We start from the raw sequence: 6732 nt of genomic DNA, 5'->3' as shown, positions 1-6732 counted from the left end.
ACATAGGTAGTAATCTCTTTGATATCAGCCACAGCAACTTCTTTCAAGATATGTCTCCAAAGGCAAAGGAAACAAAAGTGAAAATGAACTTTTGGGACTTCATCAAGATCAAAAGCTTCTGCACAGCAAAGGAAACAGTCAACAAAACAAAGAGGCAACCCACGGAATGGGAGAAGATATTTGCAAATGACAGTAGAGACAAAAGGCTGATATCCAGGATCTATAAAGAACTCCTCAAACTCAACACACACAAAAGAGATAATCATGTCAAAAATGGGCAGAAGACATGAACAGACACTTCTCCAATGAAGACATACAAATGGCTATCAAACTCATGAACAAATGTTCATCATCAGTAGCCATCAGGGAGATTCAAATCAAAACCACATTGAATCTTTGGCTTAATTAAAATCTAATTGATCTGATATAAGGATTGCCACCCCAGCTTTCTTCTGATGCCCATTAGCATGGTAAATTGTTTTCTACCCTCTCACTTTAAATCTGGAGGTGTCTTCGTGTCTAAAATGAGTTTCTTGTAGGCAACATACTGATGGGTTTTGTTTTTTTATCCATTCTGATACCCTGTGTCTTTTGATTGGGGCATTTAGCCCATTAACATTCAGGGTAAGCGAACCATAAGAGAACTATGGACTCTGAAAAACAACCTGAGGGTTTTGAAGGGTCAGGGGTGGGAGGTTGGGGGAACAGGTGGTGGGTAATGGGGAGGGCACGTTTTGCATGGAGCACTGGGTGTTGTGCAAAAACAATGAATACTGTTACGCTGAAAAAAATAAATAAAATGGAAAAAAAAGGTAAAAAAACAAACAAACAAACAAAAAAACAAACAGAAACCACATTGAGATACCACCTTACACAAGTTAGAACGGCCAAAATCAACAAGAGAGGAAACAACGTGTGTTGGAGAGGATGTGGAGAAAGGGGAACCCTCTTACACTGTTGGTGGGAATGCAAGTTTGTGCAGCCACTTTGGAGAACAGTGTGGAGATTCATTAAGAAATTAAAAAAATAGGGCTTCCCTATGACACTGCAATTGCACTACTGGGTATTTACCCCAAAGGTACAGATGTAGTGAAAAGAAGGGCCATCTGTACCCCAATGTTCATAGTAGGAATGGCCATGGTCACCAAACTGTGGAAAGAACCAAGATGCCCTTCAACAGACAAATGGATAATAAGATTTGGTCCATATATACTGTGGAGTATTATACCTTCATCAGAAAGGATGAATACCCAACTTTTGTAGCAACATGGACGGGACTGGAAGAGATTATGCTGAGTGAAATAAGTCAAGCAGAGAGAGTCAATTATTATATGGTTTTGCTTATTTGTGGGGCATAGCAAATAACACGGAGGACATCAGGAGATGGAGAGGAGAAGGGAGTTGAGGATAATTGGAGCGGGAGATGAACCATGAGAGACTATGGACTCTGAAAAACAATCTGAGGGTTTTGAAGGTGTGGGGGGTGGGAGGGTAGGGGACCCTGGTGGTCTGTATTATGGAGGGCACATATTGCATGGAGCACTGGTGTGGTGCATAAACAATGAATTCTGTTACACTGAAAATAAATTAAATCAAAATATTTTAAAAAAAGAAAGAAAGAAAACCCAAAGGACCACCAAAGAACTCTGAGAATTAATCAAAAGATTCAGGAAGGTTTTCAGATGCAAAATCAACATACAAAAATCATTTGTGTTTCTCTACACTAACAATAAAATACCTGAAAAAAGTAAACAATTCTTCTCCTAGCACTGGGTGTTGTGCAAAAAGGATGAATACTGTTACGCTGAAAAAATAAATAAAATGGAAAAAAAAAGTAAACAATTCTGTTCACAATACCATCAAAACAATAAAATACTTAAGAATAAATTCAGCCGAGGCACCTGGGTGACTCAGTTGGTTAAGCATCTGCCTTCAGCTTGGTTCATGATCTCCAGGTCCTGGAGTAGAGCCTTGCATCAGGCTTCCTGCTCAGCAGGGAGTCTCTCTCTTTCTATTTCTCTCTCTCTCTCTCTCCCACTAACCTCCCCCCAATTCATGTTCTCTCTTTCTCTCAAATAAATAAATAAAATCTTTAAAAAAGTGTAAATTCAACCAAAGAGGTAAATATCTGTACACCGAAAACAGCAAGACTCATAAATGAAATTGAAAAAGACCCAAAAGTAAGATGTCCTATGTTCATGTATTAGGAAAATTAATGTTACTTTTTTAATATAATCTTTATGCCCAGTTTATTTATTTTTGTTTATTTATAATTATATATTATATTATATTATTATTTGTGTCTCTTTCTGTCAAAAAATAAACCAAATCTTCAATAAAAAATAAATATGTCAAAAAATAAATGCAAATCTTCAAAAATAAATAAACAAAATAATAGTATAAATATAATAATATAATAATTAATATTAAATGTTATTATAATATTTATAATACATATAAATAATGAATTTTTAGTTTGACATCCATACCCTTAGTGATTCAATCCCTACCTACCCTTCTACTCCCATATCCTGCCACATATAATTTGTGCACCATCCATTCATATTTACTTACACCCATCCACATATATTCACTTGTATTTCTTCAAAAATTATATTGTGATTGTTTATTTCTGTAGAGTTTTATATATTATATTCCTCTTAAATATACGTTTTCCCTCTTTGTTTAGGTCAAAGCTACTCTTTTTCAAAACGTACCTTAAAACCTAAGAATTACTTCCTAATTCATTCATTGTTTTTCCCATACCACACTTAGAAACCTAACAGACTTGTTAACTCCTCCCAATCACAACTCTGGTCAAACCAGTGTATGTTTTTTTAAGTTTTTAATTCCAGTTCGTTAGTATACATGTATATTGTATACATGTACATGTATATTCATGCATATGAATATAACGTAATTCAACACCTGGTGCTCATCACAACAACTGCATTCCTGAATCCCCATCATCTATTTCACCCATCCCTCCATACCTCCCCTCTGGTAACCATAAGTTTGTTCTCTATAGTTAAGATTCTGTTTCTTGGTTTCTCTCTCTCTCTCTCTCATTGTTTCCACTTATTTGTTGTGTTTCTTAAACTCTGCATATGAGTGAAATCATATGGTTTTTATCTTTCTCTGACTGACTTATTTCTCCAAAAGTACATGTTTCATGAATTTGCTTGTCATCCTTGCACAGAAGCCATGCTAATCTTCTTTGTGTCATTTCAACTTTAGGATATGTGCTTCTGAAGTGAGCACAAACTGGTGTTTTTTTTTTTTTTGTTTTTGTTTTGTTTTTAGATTTCATTTATTTATTTGACAGAGAGATCACAAGTAGGCAGAGAGGCAGGTATAGAGAGAGCCCGATGAGGGCCTTTTCCTATACCACACTGGAAAGTTGCAGACTTGTTAACTCCTCTCCTGAGCAGAGAGCCTGGTGCAGGCCTCGATTCCAGGACCCTGAGATCGTGACCTGAGCCAAAGGTAGAGGCTTAACCCACTGAACCACCCAGGCACCCCAAACTAGTGTATTTTTTAAAGTCTGATGGTTGGGGTACCAGGGCAGCTCAATCAGCAGTGCATATGACTCTTGATTTCAGTTCAAGTCTTGATCTCAAGGTCATTGTCTTCAAGCCCCACATTGGGACCTATACAAAAATTATAAATAAGTAAAGTCTGATATAATCCCATTGTCTCACCTATGAAGCTCGAAGAATGAAACTAATGATTGAGAAATGGAAGATGCTCACTCTCCTCATGCCTTCATAATGAATTGCTTAAACAGCCTGTTGCTTAGATTAATTTATTATTCTTTTCATTATTCCAAAGAGTTTGGCCTGTTCGAAAGAAAATAAGAAATCAACAATAAGTCCAATTATTATTAATATTTCACAGTTGAGACAATTGAACACAGAGGTTAAATTCTTCTCTGAGTTACAGAGCTAATAAGTGACAGCACCAAAATTTTACCTCTAGGAGGACAACTCCAAAAAACATGCTCTAAACCATTATAAAATACTGACTTTTACCAAAGAAAAATGGAAAATATACACATATAACACTGGAAGCGATCATTAAATTTTATAGTTTCTAAGCTAAATATTGCTAAAATACCTTACTACTTACTTACTTACCTAAGTAGTAAGTACTTAAGTAGTAAGTACTTAAGTAAGTACCCAAGTACTTAAGTAAGTACTTAAGTCAGTACTTAAGTACTTAAGTAAGTACTTAAGTAGTACTTTCTACTACTTACTTACTACTTACTACTGCTAAAATATTAAAAAAATTTTTTGACCATCTATTAAGTATGAGCTTGTTTAATGCTAATTTAAACCAAATACATTTAAAGTTTGGAATAGTCTTTTTCTAAAACAGAAACTCTGAAAACAAGTGAAAAAGAAAACTTTCAAAGGTCCATGAAAGAAACACAGACTCTGATATCATATACTATATAAAACCCAGCTTCTCCACTTACTGACTTTGTGGCATTGAATTTGTACCTTGGCCTTTCCAAGCTACTCTAAAATAGTAATTGTAATAGTGCCTATACTTTTCAGTATTATGTATGTGAGAAAGTACCTAGCACCACAATTATTGATGATTGTCAATTCTTTCCTTTAAATGTATGCTTTAGTAGGCATTCTCTACCTACTTAAAGTGGCTTCAGCATTTTATTATGAGTTATTTTCATTCATAAAAATGCATGTCATTGGGGCACCTGGGTGGCTTAGGTGTTAAGTGTCTGCCTTCGGCTCAGGTCATGATCCTAGGGTCCTGGGATCGAGCCCCACATCAGGATCCCTGGTCGGCGGGAAGCCTCCTTCTCCCTCTTCCTCTGCTGCTCCCCTGCTTGTGTTCCTTCTCTCGCTGTGTCTCTCTCTGTCAAATTAATTAATTAATTAATTAATTAATTAATTTAAAAGTGCTTGTCATTTACAAATTATTACTCTAGTATTTGACAAATGGTTAAGTGACCTTTCAATATTACTTAGCTCATATACGTTTGATATATGTGGAAAAGAAATTCTATGACATTAAAGCAAATTATTGAAAAATTTTATAGTCACTTCAACAGAATTTTACATGATATCAAAAAAAAGAGGAAAAGAAATCATGCTCATACTTTTTACTTTCATTCAGTTCTCTGCATTAACATCCACTTGTTGTATCTCCAGTAACTAGCTTGAAGAATATAAATGCTGCTGATTAGATGGTTATTTGGTCTGAAAATTTTACAAATAAAGGGGAGGGGGTTGAGTGTAATTAGAGTGCAAGTAATTTAAGAAAAGAAAGTTGTCACTATACATGTCCATTATGAGTTTTTTTTTTAATACTTTATTTATTTATTTGACAGAGAGAGGTCACAAGTAGGTAGAGAGGCAGGCAGAGAGAGAGGGAGAAACAGGCTCCCCACTGAGCAGAGAGCCTGATGCGGGGCTCGATCCCAGGACCCTGAGATCATGACCTGAGCCGAAGGCAGAGGCTTAAACCACTGAGCCACCCAGGTGCCCTTATTATGAGTTTTTTAAGAGAAATTGTGATGTTTCCTTCTTTTTAACTTCTGTTAGTTTAGATTCTTACTGGAAGTGCATAAGAACTATTTTCTAATCATTCTCTGACTAATGCCAAAGAATCAATAAGCTAGACATTGGGAGCAAAAATAAATGATTATATCACTGATCTTACTGTATCAGGGGCTGAGGATTAAAAACAAACATATACACACATTGGCAACTTTGGAATCACCTTTGGATGCTTAAACATCCCAGACAAAACATATGTTATGAACACAGATGGACTTTATGTGTAGTTTATCATTACATAGATAAACGAATACAAAGAAGTATATAATGAGCTGGATATATGAATATTATTCTATTATGAGAATATTGTGTTCTAACCTTAATAATTAGCAATCATTGGCATGAAAGATTCCATAAAGAGCAACACTTTAAATAGTCAAAGATCATAGTATTGACTATATATTTTAGTTTTTCAGAAAAAAAAATCTCTAGAAGCTTATTCCCTTTTAAATGAAGCAAGATGACTTTGATTATTATGACTGAATGGGCCAAATTAGGGGTGTTAGGAACAAACATCTTTGGTTGCAAAAGAAGATCTAAATTACGCTGTGTTATAAAGGAGTCTACTTTTCTCAAATAACAAGACATATATATATATATAATAAATACTTGTATTTATTTTACTATTTTATATTATTTATGTTTATATTTCATATTAGTTATTTATATTTTATAATATGTATATATAAATAATATATTTATTTATACATAAATACTTATAAATAATTTATATATATTCATAATATATGTATTTATATATAAATATATATAAACTGAATAAATATATATGTGTGTGTATATATATACATTTTTTTCCCTGTTGGAACTTATTCACTGACTCAACATAGACAAGTTGGCATTTCTATGATTCTGTTGTCCTTTCCCACAAGATTGCAGGTTGCCATATTTCCAGGCATCCCATTTATATCCTAATCCATCTAAATGCTTATTTTGCCAGAACTCATTACTTGACACTTAGCTACAAATGAGACTGAATTTAGATTTTACCTCTTATAAACTGGAGGTGAGTAGTGTAAAGGTTTGGGAAATGGGCAATAGTGTTAGCTGACCTATAATTTCAACTACGGAAGTAAAGCTTTTTAATGGAGCTCTATATTGCTAAAGAGAAATCATGTTGTATTGGACC

At 34.4% G+C, this 6732-nt stretch overlaps 1 non-coding gene across 1 annotated transcript; it reads right to left on the bottom strand.

Moving 5' to 3' along the window:
• Window positions 1-3157: 3157 nt before the first annotated feature.
• Window positions 3158-3261, bottom strand: LOC123935668. Its single transcript, XR_006816955.1, has one exon. It is a non-coding gene; the product is annotated as a U6 spliceosomal RNA (small nuclear RNA).
• Between the last annotated feature and the right edge of the window lie 3471 nt (window positions 3262-6732).

This window comes from Meles meles, chromosome X (genome assembly GCF_922984935.1).
Source record: "Meles meles chromosome X, mMelMel3.1 paternal haplotype, whole genome shotgun sequence".
Taxonomy (NCBI): domain Eukaryota; kingdom Metazoa; phylum Chordata; class Mammalia; order Carnivora; family Mustelidae; genus Meles; species Meles meles.
The sequence above is the reverse complement of the archived record's forward strand: the minus strand, read 5'-3'. Positions and strand labels throughout refer to the sequence as shown.